The sequence below is a fragment of the Delphinus delphis genome, chromosome 7, assembly GCF_949987515.2.
Source record: "Delphinus delphis chromosome 7, mDelDel1.2, whole genome shotgun sequence".
NCBI lineage: Eukaryota > Metazoa > Chordata > Mammalia > Artiodactyla > Delphinidae > Delphinus > Delphinus delphis.
The window spans coordinates 90,954,432-90,977,326 of record NC_082689.1 but is presented as its reverse complement, the minus strand read 5'-3'; the positions used below and the strand labels follow the sequence as shown (position 1 = coordinate 90,977,326).

Sequence of the window (22,895 nt, the reverse complement as noted above, 5' to 3'; positions counted from 1 at the left end):
CAACATTAACCAACTAAATCTCTCTTCTTCACAGCCACACTTCTTAGAAGAGAAACCCATGTTGATTATCTCCATTGCCTCTCTTTGCAGACTTCAGGCTTGTTCTACGTACTGTTGTCTGGAATTTTCCTCAAAATTTCATGAAAATTGCTCCTGCCAGGGTCATCAATGCTATCTCATTGAACAGGTCCCAATTCATTTTTAAATAAAATAAAAAAAAAAACCATTTTGCAGCCACGGATCCTATTGCTCGTGTTCTCTTTGCTGACACATTTTCCCCCTTGAGTTTTACGTAATACTGTTCCATGGCTTGCCTCCTACCCCGGGAGATCCTTCTCTACACCTTTATAGGCTCATATTCCTCCTTAACTCTTTAAATGTCCATATATCTCAGATGTCTGCCTTTAGCCCCCTTCTCTTTACATTTTACAAACTCTCTGGGTGACTCTCTGCTTTCATGTAGCACTTGGCCTGTTCCTTCCAATTACTATTCACAGTCCTGCTGCCCTCTTCAGTTCTAGACCCTTACAACTAAGGTGATCATGGGATTTCATGCCCTGATCTGGGTTATTTTGAGAGTGAAAAGGAGCACTAACTAAAACTTCACCATGATAGCAGGCAGAGACTGGGATTCACCTTGGCAGACCAAAGTACATGGTCATGCTACTAAAAATCAACTGACATTCTTAAAAAATGACACAGAGATATATCATAGGACCCAACAATGCCACTCCCAGGTATACACCCAAGAGAATTAAAAACATACCTTCACATAAAAATTTACAGCAGCATTTTTCATAATAGTCCAAGAGTGGAAACAACCCACTTTGATGTGCATCAACTGATGAGTGAATAAACAAAATGTGGTATCCTGCAACTTTATCATAAAGTTGTAGGATACAAAATTAATACACAAAAATCTCTTGCATTTCTGTACACTAACAACCAAAGATCAGAAGAGAAATTAAGGAAACAATCCCATTTACTATCGCATCAAAAAGAGTAAAATACCTAGGAATAAACTACCTACAGAGACAAAAGACCTATACCCTGAAAACTGTAAGACACTGATGAAAAAAATCAAAGATGACACAAACAAGTGGAAAGATATACCATGCTCTTGGATTGGAGGAATCAATATCATCAAAATAACTATACTACCCAAGGTAATCTACAGATTCAACATAATCCCTATCAAATTACCAGTGGCATTTTTCACAGAACTAGAACAAAAAATTTTTAAATTTGTATGGAGACACAAAAGACCCCAAGTAGCCAAAGCAATCCTGAGAAAGAAAAACAGAGCTGGAGGAATCAGGCTCCCCGGCTTCAGACTGTACTACAAAGCTACAGTCATCAAAACAGTATGGTATTGGCAAAAAAACAGAAATATAGACCAATGGAATAGGACAGAAAGCCCAGAAATAAATCCACACACCTATGGTCAATTAGTCTATGACAAAGAAGGCAAGAATATGCAATGGAGAAAAGACAGCCTCTTCAATAAGTGGTGCTGGGAAAACTGGACACCTACATGTAAAAGAATGAAATTAGAACACCCCCTAACACCATACACAAAAATAAACTCAAAATGGATTAAAGACCTATATGTAAGACCAGATACTATAAACCTCTTAGAGGAAAACATAGGCAGAATGCTCTTTGACATAAATTGCAGCAATATCTTTTTTAATCTGTCTCCTAAGTAATGGAAATAAAAACAAAACCCAACAAACGGGACCTAATTAAACTCAAAAACTTTTGCATAGTAAAGGAAACCATAAACAAAATGAAAACACAACTCACAGAAATGGGAGAAAATATTTGCAAACAATGCTACCAACAAGGGAGTAATCTCCAAAATATACAAACAGTTCATGCAGCTAAATATCAAAAACAAAAAAACCCAGTCAAAAATGCGCAGAAGACCTAAACAGACATTTCTCCAAAGAAGACATACAGATGACCAATAGGCACATGAAAAGATGCTCAACATTGCTAATTATTAAAGAAATGCAAATCAAAACTACAATGAGATATCACCTCACACCAGTCAGAATGGCCATCATCAGAAAGTCCACAAACAATAAATGCTGCAGAGGGTGTGGAGAAAAGGGAACCCTCCTAAACTCTTGGTAGGAATGTAAATTGGTACAGCCACTATGGAGAACAGTATGGAGGTTCCTTAAAAAACTAAAAATAGAACTACCATATGATCTAGCAATCCCACTCCTGAACATATACCTGAAGAAAACCATAGTTCAAAAAGTTACTTGCACACCAATGTTCATCGTAGCATGGAAGCAACCTACATATCCATCAACAGAGGAATGGATAAAGAAGATGTGGTACATATATTCAATGGAATATTACTCAGACATAAAAAAGAATGAAATAATGCCATTTGCAGCAACATGGATAGACCTAGAGATTATCATACTAAGCAAAGTAAGTCAGAAAGAGAAAGACAAATACCGTATGATATCAGTTATATGAGGAATCTAAGAAAATGAGACAAATGAACTTATTTACAAAACAGAGATAGACTCATAGACTTTGTGGGGGAAGGGATAAATTAGGAGTTTGGGATTAACATATACACACTACTATATATAAAACAGATAATCAACAAGAACCCACTGTATAGCACAGGGAACTCTATTCAATATTTTGTAATAACCTACATGGGAAAAAAATTTGAATAAGAATGGATACGTGTATATGTTTAACTGAATCACTTTGCTGTATACCTGAAACTAACCCAACATTGTAAATCAACTATACTCCAATATAAAATAAAAATTAAAAAAAATAAAAAGCAATGTCTGAAAAAAATGTCGTATATTCAGAAAATGGGATATTATTCAGCCATAAAAAGTAATGAAGTACTGATATATGCTGCAATATGGATGAACCTTGAAAACATTATACCAAGTGAAAGAAGCCATACACAAAGGCTATGTAATATATGATTCTATTTATTTTAAATATCCACAGTAACCGAATTCATAGAGACTGGGAGTCTATTAGTTGTTTTCCAGGGGCTCCAGGTAGGGAGGAATGGGGAGTGACTGCTAATATGTCTGAGATTTCTCTGTGGAACAACGAAAATCTTCTGGAATTGGGTGGTAGCAGTGGTTACACAGCTTTGTGAATATACTAAAAACTACTGAATTGTACACTTTAAAAGGATCAAGTTTATTAAATGGGCATTATATCTTAATAAATTTAAAAGAAAAAACCTTGACAAACAGAACTTTCTACCGTGGTGTCCCACATCCAGGTACCAAACTGAATTCCCATTTCTTATCTCACTGAATGGTACCACTCTCCACAGAGACACCTGAGCCTAAAATCTGGGAATCATCTTTTACTCGTTTCTTCTACCCCTGAATTCAAAGAGCTCTCTTTTACCTTCTTAATCTCTTGTATCTCTTCTCTTTGCTCCATAGACATTGTCTCACTTGGGTGCACATTTTTCAGTTCTTTCTTAACACATTGCTATTCATTCACTCAGCAAGTATTCATCAAATGCCTATGATAGGACAGACTCTGTTCTAGGTACATGTGATGCATAACGGAACAAAACGTACAAAGATCTGGTCTGGAGAAGCCTACATTCTGGCAAGCAGAGTATGACACAAACATAAAAGATAATAAGTAAGCATATTATTAGATGGTAAATTAAAAGGTAGTGATTGCTACAGAATAAAACAGGGTAAGGAAGATCAAGAATGCTGGAGGGGTAGGGGCGTGCTATTTAAAATAGGGTGCTCAGGACTTCCCTGGTGGCCCAGTTGGTTAAGACTTCGCCTTCCAATGCAGGGGGTACGGGTTCGATCCCTGGTCGGGGAGCTAAGATCCCACATACCTCGCGGCCAAAAAACCAAAGCATAAAACAGAAGCAATATTGTGACAAATTCAATAAAGACTTTAAAAATGGTCCACATCAAAAAAATCTTTTAAAAATTAAATAAAATAGGGTGCGCACGGTGGGCCTTGTAAAAGGGTTCCATTTGGACAAAGATTTAAACGAGGTGAGGGTGTATCTAGAGCAAACCATGGGAATATCTAGAGGAAAAACATTCTCAGAAAGAGAAACAGAATTCTTTAAGAGGAAGAACGTCTGGAGAATTTAAGGACTGATCAGGAAAGAGGTCAAAATGACTGGAAGAGAGTGAGCAAAGGAGAGAAAGCATGTGAGGTTAGAGAGGTGATGGGGAGGACAAGTTATGTAGCACATTTTAGGGATTTTAGGTTCCCTGGCTGTTACTCAGGGTTTTGAGCAAAGAGTGATAAGTTTAAAGAGAACTGTTCTAGTGCTGAATGCAGACTTCTTAAAGGGCAAGAGTGAAAGCAGAGAGACCCATTAGGAGGCTTCTGAAACAGGAGATGATGACTCTGATCAAGTGGTAGCAGTGAAGCTGGCCAGAAGCGATAAGATTCTAGCCACATCATGACCGTAGAGCTATAGGATCTACTTATGTATTGGATGCAGGGTGTGAAAGACACAGAAGCCAGGTGGTCCTCAAGATTTTTGGCCTGAACAACTAGAAACATGGAGATGCTTCCCCCTGAAAAGGAGCAGGCTTTGTAGGGGAGAATCAGTAGTTCCATTTTGGACATGCTGAGTCTGAGTGTCTATCAGTTGTCCTAGTGGAGGTCTTGAGAAGGCAGATGCATATGTGAGCCTAAAGTGTGGAGGAATGAGCTGAGGTTTATACATATTAGTGAGATGTCAGCATATAGGTGGTAAGAGTATAAAGTAAATAGAAAAGAGGATCGGGACTTCCCTGGTGGCGCAGTGGTTAAGAATCCGTCTGCCAATGCAGGGGACACAGGTTTGAGCCCTGGTCCGAGAAGATCCCACATGCCGTGGAGCAAGTAAGCCCGTGTGCCACAACTACGGAGCCTGCGCTCAAGAGCCTGCAAGCCACAACAACTGAGCCCACGTGTCACAACTACTGGAGCCCTTGCGCCTAGAGCCCGTGCTCCGCAACAAGAGAAGCCACCGCAATGAGAAGCCTGCGCACTGCGACTAAGAGTAGCCCCCGCTCACCGCAATTAGAGAAAGCCCAACAAGAGAAGCCACCGCAATGAGAAGCCTGCGCACCGCGACGAAGAGTAGCCCCCGCTCACCGCAACTAGAGAAAGCCCGCGCACAGCAACAAAGACCCAACGCTGCCAAAAATAAAATAAATAAATTTATTAAAAAAGAAAAGAGGATCAGGAGTGGTGTTCCAGGGTACCCTAACATAAACAGCTGGGGAGAAGAGGTGGAATCAGCAAAAGATACCAAAAAGTAGTGCCGGTGAAAGAGAAACCAAGAAAATGTGTGCCCTGGAGGAAAGGTTAACAGAGGAGATCTAAGAAGAGGATTTATGCCCCTGTATCAGTACCAGTGCCACTTGGGATGAGGACTGAGAACTGGATTTAGCAAAATAATTTCTGTGGAGTGGTGGGGCTTAAAGCCCAATCATAGTAGGTTTACAGAAAGAAACTGGAAGGAGAGGAATTGGGTCAGTGAGTAGAGACGACTCTTCTGAGTTGTGCTATGAACAGAAGCAGAGAAACATGGCAGTAGTTGGTGGGGAAAGTGGGCAAAAGAATTTTAAGATGGGAAGAATAACAGCATATTGTATGCTGATGGAATGATCCATGGGTGGGGGGAAAAAATGTCTTGGAGAGCAAAAGAATTGCTTCGGGTAGGCCAGAGGGAATGGGATCTGGGAATGGGAGGGACTGGTTTTAGATGGGAGTCCAGGGACTCTGTGTGGTGCCAGGCAGGAGGTGTCAGGATGCACAGACGCCAAAGGCGGGTAGATGTGGTGTTGAGCGTCTACTGGATGGTCTCTTCTGGCGGCTTGCATCTTCTCACTGAGTGGGAAGCAAGGTCCACAATGAAGTATGAGTTTCTGGGAGGAAGTAGCAGTTTGAGGGAAGAGAAGTGATGAAATAGTGTCTAGGGAAGTGGAGGAGTGAATGGACTTAAAGCATGATTGCTGGGCAGCACAAAGGACCCAGAGGAGGTTGCTGGTCATGAATATAAAATGAGATCTATGGGTGAAACTTGGTGTCTCTCTCACTAGCCTATTGCTCCACGTTTGCCTTGTTCACAATTGGAGCCCCGGTGACTAGGACAGCGCCTGGCACGCAGCAGGGATCCCACCCCACTCTGCCAGCCCTCTAGCCTCTCCTCCCTCCCATTCATTCTCCATTTAGCTGTCGGAGAGATTACTCTAAAAACAATGTCATTCCTCTGCTTACATTTTCACACCGTGGCATCCCACAGAACTCAGAGTAAGGTCTTAGCTTTTTACCACAGTGCAGAAGCTCTTCATAGTCTGGTCTCCGCTTAGATTTCAACCTCATCTGTTGTGTTTACTCTCATGGGCCACATGCTAGGGCCAGCCACAACAGATACCTGGCTGTTCCCATAATGGTCCCCTGCTAGCACTTTTGGATTATAGCCTTAAGCTGATTACCTCCTACTAAGGTTTTAGGGACTCAGTTCAGAAATCACCTCCTTCAAGGAGCATTTGCTGAAATCCTAACAGTGCCTCCTCCCAGGCTGTGTTCTATGCCCCTGTGTCCCTCAATCACAGCACTTCCCACACTGTATTATAATTGTTTCTTCTCTTTGTTCTCAAAGTATTGTATGTAAATCTAGGACAGAGCATGATATTTATCCGTATCCTGAGCTACTACCACAGTGTCTGCCATACAACAGGTGCTCAAAAAGTGTCTGTGGAATGAAAGAAGGAAAAATTAGAGTCAATAATGGTTGCCTATCGTCTATACAGGCAGGGGCCAGTGAATGTTAACATATAATATAGATCAGGAAGCTTCAAGGTAGCCATTGTTATCCTTTTTGGATTATTTGCTTAATTCTTTGACTCTTCGCTACTCCTAAATGTACTTTATGGTATTTACAAGAAAAATTTTACAAGTAAAACAGCTGTAATTTATTTCAGATTTGATTTGCAGACAGGCCATCAACAGAACACACTCTCTGAACAGCTTTTCAGATCCTAGAGTTAGGCGGCTCTGGGTCACGCTCTCTCTTACCTACCATTACCATGGTGAAAAGGAGGGGAGAGGCACTCACTCTGGAGGCCGTTAGATCAGGCTGGATATGCACTCCCTCTCTTTACCTCTTTGAGTCTCCATTTCCTCACTTGCAATAAGCTTACCTGGAGCAATCCTGTAAGGATGGCATTTTGTAACTGAACAATAAATACCAGGTAGCTATTATCATTGGGACCTGGGACTCTCATTGTTGAGGCAGCTGCCCTGAATCAGGCGTGGTTAGAGCTGAACCAAACCAACCGTTCCACGTGACAAACGACCTCTTCCCCTACGCTCTGAAATCTGCTGCTTCTCCCCCTGAGGGTCTTAGTCTAAACGTCCTCACCTTCTCCGCTTACTCCATCTAGATGAGTTCTCGCTACACCTGCCCCACTCTCCCTCTCCAGCTCCTCTGTCATCATAATTCTCCAGTTCCTTCATGGTACTGACCACCATTTGTAACCCTGGAGTACAAGTCTTATAATTGGCTTGTTCAGAGGCATACCTCCAGTGCCTTGCCCAGAGTGTAGAGCATAACTGATAAGTAATCAATAAATATCTGATGAATGGATAAATCACACTATATTCTGATCATACTGGCCAACCAATGTGTATAGGATCTTTGGGGAGTTAACGTCAGTGAGATGCCTAGAAACTGTGTCTCTGCCTACCTAATGTGAGGAGATCATGCTTGTCATCAAATGGGGTCGGCTCCAGGTGCTAGGGGTCATGGTTTCTGAGACATCATCCCCTCTGTCTCCCCACTGGCAAAGGCTTCACCACTGAAGAATGCTGGCAGTTATGTCAAAGGCGGTTCTGTGCTTGCAGAACAATTTGTAAGCCTTCAAATGTTCTTAGCAATGGATAGACACAGAGAATATCCAGAAAAATAGGTTGTTTCTCAAATGAAGCCTCTGTCAAAGAAAGAAATGTAATGAATATAAAATCTACTGGCCATGCCTTAAGATAAGAATCGCAACTCAGGGGCTTCCCTGGTGGCGCAGTGGTTGAGAATCTGCCCGCTAATGCAGGGGACACGGGTTCGAGCCCTGGTCTGGGAAGATCCCACATGCCGTGGAGCAACTAGGCCCGTGAGCCACAACTACTGAGCCTGCACATCTGGAGCCTGTGCTCCGCAATAAGAGAGGCTGCGACAGTGAGAGGCCCGCTCGCCACAACTAGAGAAAGCCCTCACACAGAAACGAAGACCCAACACAGCCAAAAATAAATAAATAAACAAAAGTGGGTTTAAAAAAAAAAAAAAAAGAATCACAACCCAGCTCCCCACATTTGCTCAGAGCTGAGGGAGCATGCCAGAATGTGTTAAAACACTGATCATGCCCTGCAGTCACTTACAAGCTGGCTGGAGAAGTCGAGACTGACATCCTTGAAATCTAGTGAGAATACAAGTTGATATAAATCATGGACTAAACTGTGCTTTACAGAGGAGTACTACTAAAGTTATCGTAACTTTATTACAGAATGCCCGAGGAGAGGGAAGATCTGTGAAGGCTGAAAGCTTCCCAAAGGGGACGTGGCTTGAGGAAAGATTTGAAGTGTCGGGAACAAGGGAGCTGTGGCCAAGAGAAGGGGGTCTTATCGAAGAGTAGCACCCCCTGCTGGTGGAAGGCTTGCCCTTCGCATAAAGGGAGTACGGCAATGATGGGAAGGAGGCACTGGAAGTGGGCAGTTACTGCAGTCCCGGGACCCTGAGCCAGCCAGCCACAGTCTGGCTAACTGCACTGTATATTGAACGGCCTACCTGCAAATGTTGTGGCTTTCTAGCTACTTCTCTGCTGCTTCCTGCCTTCCCTGGAACGATGCAAAACTAAACCAACACCACCACAATAACTGCAACAAACGAAACAAAAAACTCTCTACCCCCAGGGCTGGCAGCAGGTGGAAACTGCAGGCTCCTGCCAAAGGAACCATAAGGACAAGCATTTATGAAAATGCATCTGACTAAACGGTTGTTATTTCCCATAAAGGATGAAAGATTGAAAACAAATGACAGCAGGACACACAGCATGCCTCTGTGTGTGTGTGTGTGTGTGCACCGTGTGGAGTGTTCTTGCATGATGTGTGTGGTGGATGTGACTGAGTGTGCATGTGTACGGCATATGTCCATATTGTGTGTACTACGTGTGTACGTGAGTACAGGGTGTGGTGTGTGTGCTGGTGCGTGCGTGTGTGTGTGTATGTGTGTGTGTGTGTGTGTGTAGGGCACACGTTTCCTTCCCTCCCTTGGCACCTGCTCAGTCCTCAGTTCCTGGCTCCCTAAAAGCCAGAAGGAGGTTTGGGGTACAGTCCCCTGCTCCTTTTTCTACTTCCAGGCACACCTGGCATCGCCCTTGCGCCCACTGGCCATCTGCGGGACCCTCCCACCGGCTTCCTCCTCAGTGGCAGGAGGGGGCTCGCTCCCCTGGGAAGGCAGAGGAAGTGACTTTGATGGATCGTATTGCTCGGGGAGGCCCCAGGCTTGCAGATTAGAGTGGGAGACGGCTCCCGCACGCGCCTCCACCCGGGGATTGTTCTGATGAGATAATTTTTCTCATTAACCTTGATAACTCTCTGCTGATAAACGGATCTCTCTGCACTAACATAGAACTTTTCTTTTTCCCTCAAATCCTTCCAGTCTTCTACACTTTCCAGGGAGGAGCACTTGGAGCCTGGTGGTGGCCGGCTGCAACCTAGCTGTTTAGCAGTTTTGCCAGCTTCTGGGTGCCCGGACAGACCTGGAGGGAGCAGCTCACCAGTCCCTGTCTTCCGAATCCTGAATTTTTTAGGCAAAAAGCTCTCAACAGACCTAGACCAAATGATTTAGAGATTTAAAGAACGCCTGAGGGCAGGAGATGGGGCCCACCTGCCCACACTCCCCTTAAACTGCCTTTAGCCCACAGCAAAACCCAGAGAGTTGCTTTAGCTCTTTATAATCACACTCTTATTTCAGACACTCTAGCCTCTGCCCCAGTCGTTCCTGTGCTGGGAAGTAGTATAGCACATTCATAACCATTACTGGGGGTGTCTTCCCCAGAACACTTTCTCTTCTCCCCAGTTAAAAGGAATTTTTGTATCATGTACGTACTTCCCTCACAGTGTTTTGTATGATGAATTGTACCCATGATTCAAGATTTTTCCCTCAGTAGGCTGCAAGCATTTTGAGAACACTGGCTGTTCTTTTCATCTTTGCGTCCTCAGTATTAATACAGTATCTGGCACACAGTAAGCACTTGATAAATGTTTGTTGACTTTTGATATAAATTAGGTAAGATATGAAATTAGGGAGTACTTTGAATGCTTCACGGAGTTCAATGTTAAGGGGAAGTTATTAGCATAGGTTGCATTGTATCCATTTGGGGCCTCATGTTAGACCCTCCTAACACCTCATCTAGACACTGAGTATCTTCCCAGAGCTTCTCATAAGGGAGAGAGAGGTCAGGGCAAGTTGATATATTGAGGCTCTTAGGCCATTATCCTGAATAATTGCAAGACTAGGGCACAAGAATTTAATATAGTGACAAATTACTTTTATGAAAACCCAATGCAACACAATTATGTTGTCTATAAGGTTAAGTACAGCATTTGTTTATAAAATAATTCACAATACACTACAGAAAGTCTTGATATAATCCAGATATGGACCACAAGTGAAATAATGACTATTTTTCAAGTGCGCCGCTGTGAGGTTACACGTAATTCAATTTAGAAATTACAACAAGAGTCTAAGTTCAAGCCCTTTCATGGGTATGATGCGCAGGCAGAAGCTCTTCTTGACTGCCAGTCCCTGATCTGATCCTCAACCACACACATACACATACAACTATCACTTTCCTTTCCTCCCTCAGCCAGGAAGAAGCCATTTTATAGCCTTTGCTCATAAACTGAAACTCAGTTTTGGAAGGATGCCATGTGTTTCTAAGGAAAGTGAAATTATCCTCGTAACTCATTAATGAAGCCAACAAAGATGTTATGTTGGGTCATCAGGGCAGGGGGAGTGGAATTTGAAGAACCCTAGCTGGTTTGCAACCTCAGGGGTTGCCCAGGTGAAATCTGAAAGTGGCCTCCCCGCCCCCCATACAGGGGTAAGAAGAGACAGAAGAAAGGGGCAGACCACTCCAGATAGGTAGGTGGCAGGATTAATATGCCAGAGAACTTACATATGAGGCATGTCTTGGGCAGCTGTGAGACCAGGAGATCTCCATACCTGCCTGCCAGAAATTTAAAAGTTGATATAGAGGCCTTAAGTGGGTTCCGCCATGTATGCCATCCATGGTCTCAACATCCATTGCTCTCTCAAGGCTCCTTCCAAATGTGGGGATGGTGGGCAGAACGTGCCTTCTAAGGACAGGAGAGGGGATGAGGAACCTCTGATTGCCCGGGTCCAGCTCGCAGGTCAACTGGAGGTCACGTCCCCTCCATAACCTCCTCCAGCCACTCTCCAGGCTGTCTCCCCTCTGCAGAATGCAGGGAGGTGTCAGCGGGCAGGTGCTGTGGAGTCGGAGCCAGCGTTGGATGTTTGAGGAAAGACTCAGACTAGATGGAGAGGGGTGCTGGTCCCCCTTTCAGCAGGGGTGGTTCTGAGACTCAGTGGACCAGTTGTTGCTGATGTTTCTGGTCTGAAGAGCCACTGCACTATAGGAACCTGATCCCAGAAAAATGCCAGGTTACCCCAAAATTATTAGAACTGGGACAGGAACCAGGGGGTGTTATTTGAATCATAGAGAAGTTAACGATGTGAAGGATCTTATAGAGCATCTAGTCCATACCTTCATTTTATAAACAAAGAAACAACAGGGATCCAGTGAGGTGGAGTGACATCATTTTAAAAATAGATGGCTCGATGTTATACCCAGAGAGATACATAATTGGTCATAAGGCCAACTGAGACCACCTAAGTGGTTGTCTCAGCTATTAAAGATGACACAAAGATCAAAGTAACATGCACGATGGTGTTAAGAGGTAAACACTTGTTCTTTATCTAAAGATTCTGGTTCCTGAATTCAATGGAAGGAAAACTATGTTCAAGTTGTGCTCCATAAAATGATCTGACTCCAGTGTTCGAGGCCCTCTGCCAGGTCCTCAGAATGGAGCTCCCAGTCCAGTGGCAGACACATATTTTTGACAATATGGTTACAGTTGGCCAAAGACAAGCTCTCAGAAAAGCCTGGCCTCCAACTTGTTATGAGGACATCAGACCTGCAGGTTATGGACGAGTAGCATAAGTGACATGGTTGCAAAGAAGTGAGCTCCAGCCTTTTGCAAATGTAGAGGTGGACCCCAGTCAATGAAACCTGTCAGCTATTGACTCATGCTTCGAGGAAGCAAATTCCAGTCACAGCTAGTGGTTCTCGTTTTCTGCTTTCATCACATGGCTTCAACCTCACTCAACCTCAGTTTCTTGTCTAGCTAATGAGGTGAAGATTTAATAAAACGAGATGATGAGGGACTTCCCGAGTGGTGCAGAGGTTAAGAATCCACTTGCCAATGCAGGGGACACAGGTTCGAGCCCTGGTCTGGGAAGATCCCACATGCTGCAGAGCAACTAAGCCCGTGTGCCACAACTACTGAGCCTGTGCTCTAGAGCCCGTGCTCTGCAACAAGAGAAGCCACTGCAATGAGAAGCCCGCGCACGGCGACGAAGAGTAGCCCCTGCTCACCGCAACTAAAGAAAGCCCACGCGCAGCAACAGACCCAACACAGCCAAAATTAAATAATTAATTTAAAAAAAAAGAGATGATGGAGTACTGTACATCACACAGGGCCTGACATGTGGAAGACAATCAAGTTGTAGCTTATGCCAAAGTGAGAGAAAGAATATTTAGGCTAATTCCAGATACGCTTTAATTTTTTTATGCTTTACCTCCATTCTATAAAATGGGTAACACTATTATCCCCATTTTGCTAATAAAAAACAAAGGTTCAGATATTTGGAGAAGCTTGATTAAGGTCATGCAGTTAGCATGTATAGATTATGAATTCAAACCCAAGACTGTCTAAAACTAAATTTTTCTTAACAATGCATTCTTAATGATACTTTAGCCTGTGGCAAGGAAAAAGTCTTAAAAGGGCTGTTTGTTACCTGATCCAAGGAAGGAGCTGACCTATAGGAGCTGACCTTTTCTTTTGATGCTGTGGTACATTATCACTGCAGTTTTCTTAACATTGTTTCATTATGAAACAGAATTAAACATTGGATCTGTGGCAAATCGCTACAGTCCTCACCCCCTTTTCTCTTACATTATTCTGCTTCTTTCATTTATATTACCTATTTCCTCCCTTTGGCATTTAAACTTTGGCCCTTGAATATATCTTTAATATCTCTCCTTGCAGAAGAGCCCTGATATATCCACACAAAGTCTGTACAGGTGAGTTTATAGCAGCTTTACTTGAGTAGCAAAACAAAACAGAAAAAACAGAAACAACCCATATGTCCCTTAACAAGTGAACGTGTAAAAACATTGTGGTAGATCCATAAGATGGAAATTAGTAGCACTAAAATGAACTACCAATACATGCAAGAATGTGGATGAATCTTTAAAACAATATGATGAGTGAAAGAAGCCTGACACAAAAGAACACAGTGTGTGTGGTTCAATTTGTATAATAGTCTAGAACTGTAGTTTTATAGCCAAACTAATCTATAGAGACAGAGAGCAGATCAACGGCTGCCTGAGGGCAGGATGTGGAGTGGTTGGGGAACTGACCTTAAGAGACACAGGGAGATTTTGGGGGTGATGAAAATGTTCTACATCTTGATTGTAGTGGTGAATGTTATACAAATGTATATGTTTGTCAAAATGCTTTAGACCATATACTTGATTTTTTAAATTGGCTTTGCTTTGGCCAACAAAAGGATGAATAACAGCATGAAGGCTTTGAGAAAGCAAAGTACTGGATAAAGGGATAAGGTCAAATTAGGTCCACTTTGAAAAATGCGCTGAGGGCTTGACGGTTGCAAGATTCCTCGTTTTCCCTGAACATATCAGCTATGGGATAGTTGACAAGACCCAAACCTGAAGAATTCCAATCACAGCATTCTGGATTTGTTTCTCTAAGACAGTACAAGAAAGCAACATAAGAAACGTAAAAATCTCACATCATGGTGGAAAACATTGAAAGTGACTCTCCAAAAAGACTTTAGCATGCCATAATTCTAAGGATTTTATCATGAACTTAGGTCAGTCGTGGCAAAGGACTGGATGCAGAAGTGATAGAAAAACATGAAAGAACGGACTGATTCTGAAAAGTAGCTGGTATAAATGGACAGAAAATCATATTACTCTTCACTTGAAATAAAGAAAGAAAATTCCCAATATTTTTGAATGAGGAGTTGAGATTGGGTTAAGGAATCTAGTCCACTAAACAAGCCAGAACACCACAAAAAACACCCAAACACCACAAAAGAACCCCACTAAAACCAAAATGTAAAATGGGCTACTCCACCTGGGAACTTTCATTCGCGATATTTGATCTGGAACTTGACATCTCATCAACATGCAAATAATGGAGGAAACTTGAAGATTAGCTAATGTAGGCAGCTTGTGTATAAATCTGGAATTCACCAAAAATGCTTTATTTTCTTGATAATGCACACAGATCTCTCAGTGTGTTACCTGGCACAGAGTGAGAGCTAAGTAAATCTTTGCTAGAAAGAAGAGGGGGAAAGAGAGGGAAGGGAGGACCGTATTTTAAGTTTTAGCAGGATGTATTTATCTAAAGACAAAAAGAAACGTATTTGATAAAAAGTTCAATAAGTAAAAGACATTGACATTTTTCATTTACTTTACACTCTCTAACTCCCCCCAAGTAACCTATTGATTAGTGAGTTAAAATGTTTATTAAGAGTAACTTCAGAAGTACATAATTACAAATGGCATAAATTGGGATGGCTGCTTGGAATGGATTTCTATGTCTCTATTCTTCTCTCAGCAAACTCTGGGCGAGGAAGGAGGAAACATACATAGACTCCTCAGTGCACGGCATGCTGTCACATCTAAGCATTTGACTTCAGGAGTAGGAAATGGGCCATGGTTATTGAGTAGCCATGGCAGTTCAGCTGAAGGATGATCAATGAACTTCAGCGCAGACACATAGTTTGAGTGACAGAAGATAATTCTCATTCAAGCTAATGGCGAACTTGAATTAGATTCATGGTGTTAGAAAATGAGAAAAGAGTAAGGCTTCCTAAATGAGAAAAAGAGAATCTCTTTGGTGAGCCCATCCTTTTAGCTGGAGTTCCTTTGATAGTCCATAATATTGAAGTTTGCATTTTCAAAAGATCTTTTTCAGTTTAGATTCTTATCACTGTTCTTTGTTGGTATTATTTAGTATATTTTCTCAGAAAGAGGCTAGCAATTGCCTTCTTTCCTCCGGGAGAGAGTAACTGAGCATTGTAAAGGTTTTCTGCCAAGAGCATGGAGCCTCCGATAAGTAATCGCATCCTTCACCCATGATAAATAAGCTATTAAAAATCAAGAAAGAAAAAAGGTAACAGCTGTCATGTCTGAAATGCACAGTGTTGTGGAAACCTCATTTATAAGAGTCTTCCCCATTGTTTAGCCACAATGCTAGGGTCTTCTCTATTTATATTTTTGTTTGGGGATTTTTTTTCTTCCCCAGGCTGAAGTGCTTTGTGCATGAGACTGAAAAGCTGCTAGGACTGGTCCATCTGGCTGACCAAATGGATTGCGCTCACTGAAGCATTGCCAGATGTATATCAGTAGAAAGTTTAATTTCTGGACCGTCTAAGGCCCCAGTTCTTTTCTTAGTTAAATGGAAGCCACATTTCTATTTTCCAGAAACTCCTTCAATTGGCCTGAGTGTCATCACCTGGTGTTGCCTCCTATAATCCTGGTCCCAGTCTCTAGAGATCACCCGGCTCAAGACTGCAACCTCTCCTCTCCAGCCCAAAGCAATGAAATGAGTTTGACGAAAACGTCTGTGTCAAGCGGAAAATCATTGTGTTACATTTGATGACATGTGTCTGACCTTGAACAACCTTAGGAGCCAGCGTAGTCACTGCAGTTAAGTAATTTAGTCTAACCTGCTTAATTAAGAAATAAAATTTCATGGAATTCCCTAGATTAATTTGCACTTATACTGAAGAGCATCAACATTTATAATCAATTTAAAGAGGAAATAGGCCTAGCGTATTTCATAGTTTGCAGTGAAACCTAATTGGATTCATTTGAGCTGAAATAGGAGCTAGAGAGAGATCTGATATATTTTTAATTCCCCACAACTTAAGGGCAATAAGGGGCATTTAATCTTTGTGAGACACCGAGTTTTAGACTTAAAATTACACAAACTGTGGGTTTTGAAGATAAACTGCTTGATAGCCCCATGTTCTTACCTTACAGGGAAGGCATTTGGCAGGGCTAGATTGTAACAGGCACTCAGACAGGGCTGGCCTACATACAAGTCATGAGTAGGAGATGGGCAACAGAGGAGGGGGCCTGGGACCAGCAAGGGCCTTGTCAGCCTCTGTATGTGCTTTACGTGCTTTCTACCCAAACCTTTCACTTTGTTTTTGGCCACGCCATGCGGTTTGCAGGGATCCTAGTTCTCTGACCAGGGATTAAAGCCACGCCCTCGGCAGTGAAAGTGTGGAGTCCTAACCACTGGGCTGACACGGAACTCCCTCACTCCTCATTTTTTAAATGAGAGTGTCAGGATTAGAGTGTTTAGGAAGAGTCCGTCTGAGATCTAGGGAAGGGATTTGAGGAGGAACAGACTCAGAGTTAGAACATTTTTGAGCTCCTGTCTCTATGCTAGTCAGAGATCCTGAGATATCTGGAATTAAGACAGCAGTATTAGAAATAGAAGAGATATATTCTGGGTAATATCAAAAGAACTTGATCATCTACTCGGAGAAGATAAGGGGGAAGGGAGGGACGAGGGAGTGAGAGAAGACAAGAATGACATATGTTTCTGCCTGGGGTGACAGCTAGGCATCAATACATCCATGCATCCATACACCCAAGTTTGTCTGGGGATGTGCTGGTTAATGCCTGTAGTACCATCCTTTATTCTCCATTGTGTCCTAGTTTGGCAGATAGATTTATATGATCACTCTAGTAGAAGAATGAATGGCAACCACACTGAGAATTCTAGGGAAGAGACTTATTCAGTGGAGTTTTGGACGTATTATATTTGAGATGCCTTTCGTAAACTGTATTTATTCACTTACCTTCTTCAAACCTGTTTAAATCGCTCTTTTTCAATGAGGTTCACCTGACCACCTAATTTAATTCTTCAACCCGCTCCTTGACCCATCCCTGATCCCTCCTACCCTGGTCTACTTTTTCTTTAATCTAACTACTTAACATCATCCACCATACTGTATAATTTATTTAGCATTTATTTGTCATTGCCAGTAATCTGCTATGATGGAATCTCCTTGCAGACAAGGACCTTGGTCTCTTCTGTTCGCTGATGTATTCCAACCACCTACAACAGTGTCTGCTATTTAGTAGGTGATCAACAAATATTGCTGAATGAATGAGTGTTCTGAATGAGCTCAACAAATATGTATTGAGTGCCTATTGCTTTTTGAGCTCATGCATCTATCTTAGTCAGAGATGTTCAATAAATTCCAGGATGTTCAATAGAAAGTGAACACACATGATTCCAAACCTCAAGAGAGGGTCTGGACTAGAGTTGTAAAAGGATGCGTCAGTAGTAAGCATATCATGTTTGAGCTATGGCATGATTAATACCCCTTAGTGAAATCATTTTAAGTGAGTTAAGAAGAGGGTTCAGGACAAAGCCTAGAGATTAAGAACAATTAGGGGAAGATGTGGGAAGAAGAATTTGGATGGAAACCAACGTAGGAGTGGCCAATAAAATAAATGCAATAGGCAGAAACAAGAAAGAGTAGTGTCATGGAAAATAAGGGAGATTAAGCAAAAATCTTTTTAAGGAGGGAACTGTCAAAAGCATGAAGTAAACCACATTATTCAAGTAAAGCCAGAATTGCCATCAAGTTTACTAGAAAGATAGTTGTTACGAAATGCTGTGGCCCTAAGATTCATGCATCAAAGGCCTAACCCCTGATGTGGCTGTATTTGGAGAAAGGACCTTTACAGAGGTAACCTAGGTTAAATAAGCTCGTGGCGGTGGGGGGAGCTAATTCAATAGGACTGGTGTCCCCGTAAAAAGAGAGAGAGACACCAAGGTTGCAACCTTACAGAGGAAAAGCCACGGGAGGACACAGAGAGAAGGCAGCCATCCTCAAGCCAAGGAGAGAGGCCTCAGGAGAAGCCAACCCTGCTGACACTTTGATCTTGGACTTCCAGCCTCCAGAACTGTGAGAAATAAATTTCTGTTGTTTGAGCCACCCAGCCTGTGGCATTTTGCTATGACAGCCTTACCAGATGAATGCAGTGGTCATTACTGGCACTGGAATGACAACATTTTCAGAAGTAGTAAAGGCTGATACCATAGAGCAGTAGGGTCGAGAGTGAAATGGGGTATGGAGGGTGAGCACAGTCCCATTTGTATAGAATTGTAGGTATGTGGGAGGAGAGCAATAGCCCAGGAACCAGAGGGGCTCTCTCGAAACCCCAGGACAGCACTACTAAAAGGCGGTTACCACAACTTTCCAAGAGACAAGCTGATCATCTTCATACTATAATACAGTACAGAATATAATATGTAAAATTATGCATATTGATGAGAGCATATTTTTTTGTTTTGTAACTGAAGGAAGTCTTGGGAGAGTTTTTAATTTGAAGCAGGCAGGAGAACCTTACAAGAACATTACCAATGAAGTCTGCACTCTTTTGGTGTGATTTTAGGTTCTCTAAATCAGCTGGACCTCCTAACCTAAATTATATGGTGTTGGTGCTATGCCTCTCAAGCTGTAGAAAGCTTAAGCCATCGCTCAGCTTTTTTAATGCACTTCTATGGGGTTTTTTTCCCCCTTAGCATTTATCATTGACAATTTAAAGTCAGAACTGAGTTTTTCTTTCTAGAGGACACAGTTTACTAATAGAACTTCCCTGAATTAGTACTTTATGCTTTTCAGAGTGAGTCTGCGTTCACTGTGTCCTAATTCCTCTCTCCCTCTTGAGGAATTTGCTCCTGCAGTCACTCCACATCTTCCCTGCTTCACCAATTTCCCATCATAATACCAATGCATTGTTAGTCTCCAAGATTAAAAAATAATAAAACACACCGTTTACTCACATTACTCAAGGGTTCAGTCCTTTGACTTCTTAAGTTCTCTACGAAACCCACTTCTTAGAAGGTCTCGTGGTGATTTCGCGGAGATACACATCATCTCTAAGGTGATGACTCCTAAATCTTTCCCCTGGGCTTCAGTCTGGTAAACCTAGGCATTGACAATTAACATGTCAAAAAAAAGGAAACCTCTCGATTCTCGTCTCTAACCCAGCTGTTACCACTAATATTCTACTTAGCAATAAACAGCTTAATTCACTCAGGTGAGCAGGCCAAAACTTAGCACTCAGCCTTGAAACTTCTCTTTCCCAATCCATCACCGAAATTGTGTTTGCTTAAGCTTAAAATGAGATACAAATAAAACAAAACAAAACCAACACGGTGAGAGAGTCAACTCTGAAGGCGAATTCTCTCCCATCTTTGCCTTAAACTCCCTCCCTCTCCAAAGGGCTCAAGTTCGTCCCCACAGTTGATGTCGGCTCACCGCTTGGCCGTCTGGAGGCTTCCCGGATGGCCCCAGAGAAGTGCACCAAAGGGGTGAAAAGTCTTCGGTTACAAATTAAAAGGGAGCCAGGCCTCTCAGCTACCCAGGGACGGCTCCCGAGAGGCCGGGGGCTCGGGCCAGGCAGAGCACCCCCGGACGGCTTTTCACGCACCACGGGGTCCGCCCTTGTCCTGCCAAGACCGCCGCAGTACCCCACGCGGCCCACTGTCCTTCCGTGGACATCACTCTGGCTGCGGCCACCGAGGTGCGTCCCCACGCTTCGCAGGAGGGGCTCTGTGGCCAAAGTCTTCCCCGCATCCAGAGCCGGCCTCAGCGCCGGGCCGGGAGCGGCCCCCAGCGCGAGCCCTCTGGAAAGGAGCGTGGCCTGGATGGGGGGCGGGGATAGGGCGTGCTCGGGGCGGGGCCGGGTCGGCTCGGACGTTTTGGAGGCTGCCGCCCTTGCTGCCGCCGTCCCCGTTCCCACTGGCCCGCGAGTAGGCGCGCCCGTGCGTCATGAACGCCGCTGGCCACGGAGAAGGACTCGGCGAGGCTTTTGATGGCGGCGGGCCGCGGGAGCTGGTCAAGGCGGTGCGCAGGGATGCGGGAGTCGGTGGCCTGGCGGCAGAAGTACTGCGGGCTGAACACTCGGTGGGGCCTCCAGCGCTTCTCCACGTGGTGCGTGAGCGCGATGCGGGACAGCGGGTGAAGGACTCAGCGCTGAGCTCGCAGCGCCCTCTGACCTCGAAGGTATGCCTTTTGGTGGGTGCGTGGCTCCTACGGCTTGTTGTGGCCAGTAGGGTGTAAGCAAAAATTACAGCTGCATCGAGTTGGAGCATGTAATTGCTGTTACAAGACCCTCCCGAGTATACTCTTCCCACTGCCACAGGGACTGGTAAGATCCAGACAGTGGTGAATCCATCAGCCTGGGTCCTTCTGTGAGGATAAGCATGGTCAACAGAAAGAGCAAGTAGAATACTACTTCTGAGAACTTACCAGACTAATTTTGCCCTCCTCAGTAAAGTGAAATGGGGCCTCTCTCCTAAGTACTCGAAGATGAAATACTTGCTCTGTCTTGCAGGTACTCCATCCAGGCAGGGCCTCGTCCTGAGAAGGGGCCTGATCTTCCCATCTGTGTAAAAATGTTGGTTAAAATTGTTTAAGCCACAAGAGAACGTTACTTCAGCAAGTACTTATATGGTTTGCCAAACTTCAGAAAATCTCCAGGGCTTCCCTGGTGGCACAGTGGTTGAGAATCCACCTGCCAATGCACGGGACGCGGGTTTGAGCCCTGGTCGGGGAAGATCCCACATGCCACGGAGCAACTAAGCCCGTGTGCCACAACTACAGAGCCCATGTGCCACAACTACTGAAGCCCACGCGCCTAGAGCCCATGCTCTGCAACAAGAGAAGCCACTGCAATGAGAAGCCCGTGCACTGCAACGAAGAGTAGCCCCCGCTCACCGCAACTAGAGAAAGCCCACGCGCAGCAATGAAGACACAACACAGCCAAAAATAAATAAATAAAATAAATAAATTTATAAAAAAAAAAAAAAGAAAGAAAATCTCCAGAATCTGGGCCCCAGAATACTACCCCTCCAGTCACTGAATAGAAAATAAAATCTTCATCTAAGAGACACCTCTTCTTTACGAAATCTAATTGTACAAAGTGATATTTAGAGATGATCATATTAAAAGCGTGTACTCTATATTCTAAGTATTTGGACCCTCATACTCCACTTTCTCCATGGACTTTCAAGCAAGCTTTGTTCACAGAGGCTTACTTATGCTTTTTCTTTCCTCAGCAAGTGCTACCATATGAGACCACCCCGATGTACACCCTACCATCTGAATCAGAGCTACTAAATTGCACTTTGTTATCAAAGGTCTCTGTAAGCACTGTCATACGATTCTTCTGCATTTGATGTGACATAAGGGCTGAGAATTTTTACTTTTAGACCATATATGTCCCCTTTTCAATGCAGGAAATCTCTTCCCAAGTTTGATAGGAAGAAAAACTTTGTCTCCTTGAGGAACAAAATATATTAAGATCTCACCATATTTTCCTCTGCATATTGGCACCTGAGAAAGTTTGTGAGTTTTATGTTTAATTCCAGAAGCTGCGCTGATCCTTATTGTTGGAGTATTGCTTTCATCCTCTTTACTCAAACCTCTCTATGCCACCATACATTCAGACCGGGTCAACTGCATCCTCATCCCCAATGTTTATGTGTGGCCACCTGAAAGAGAACAGAGGAGAGAGAGTGTGTGCTGGGGCAGGGCAAACAGATGGAAGGAGGCACACCAGGAGCCAATGAAACCACATGGCATCAGACAGATTGTGGCTCAAATCCCATGTCTGCCATCTGATTGTCACAACTTACATTTACATTACATTTACAATTTACATCCTCTGTAAGCTTAGGTTTCCTCATCTGTAAATTGGTAAATGAAAATACCCACTTCAAAGAGTTATTGGGAGGATCAGTAAAAACACTGAAACAATTAGTATGATGTCTGGTTCTCAGTAAAAGCTTAATAAATGGTAGCTCTCATTGTTCTTATTATTGTTATTGAAGAAGAAAGATGAGGGGGAAATTCCAGCAAATAAGTCAACAGACTCAAAATGGAACTATTAGTGAGTTGTCTTTAATGCACTTTCTCTATGATGTGTGCAAAGCCTCAGACCTCCAAGAAAACTATGACATGGTAATGTTTTTCCTCTAAGAATTCTATTTTTTTTTCTCTTTTTGTTTCTTTTCCTTCTTCCAGGATTCATGACTAATTATGGCCACTGCTTTGCTCAAGTGTGTTTATTCATTCATTGTTTTATTCATCCACCGTTCATTCATTCAAAAAGATATTTACCGTGAGTCTGCTTTGTGCCAGATACTGAGCTAGGTGCTAGGAAATAATAGAGGCACAGCCCTGCGTTTATGGAGAGCACAGCCTAGAGAAGGAAGCAGACTAAAGGCTACTACAAAAGGTAATTATGTGCCTCCTTTTGTCACAAGCAACAGTGACCCCATGAGCTATTTCACACAAAGGTCTTAATGAATCCTCCTAGGATTATTCATCCCTAATGAAAAACTCCTAAAAAGGTGAAAGCTCAATCCACGTAAGTGAATCTCTAATGGCAGAAGTTCTCTTGTGGCACCGAGAG

The 22,895-nt window shown here is 43.2% G+C and overlaps 1 long non-coding RNA gene across 1 annotated transcript in view; it reads right to left on the bottom strand.

Annotated features, from left to right (window-relative positions):
• The window catches only part of LOC132428660 (uncharacterized), a 192,027-nt gene extending 171,992 nt beyond the window's left edge, over nucleotides 1–20,035 (bottom strand). The window contains exons 1-2 of the long non-coding RNA XR_009520176.1: nucleotides 19,736–20,035; nucleotides 19,258–19,402 (exon numbers count right to left, since the gene is read on the bottom strand). This is a non-coding gene — a long non-coding RNA (uncharacterized lncRNA). The remainder of the gene's footprint in view (nucleotides 1–19,257; nucleotides 19,403–19,735) is intronic.
• Nucleotides 20,036–22,895: the final 2,860 nt, after the last annotated feature.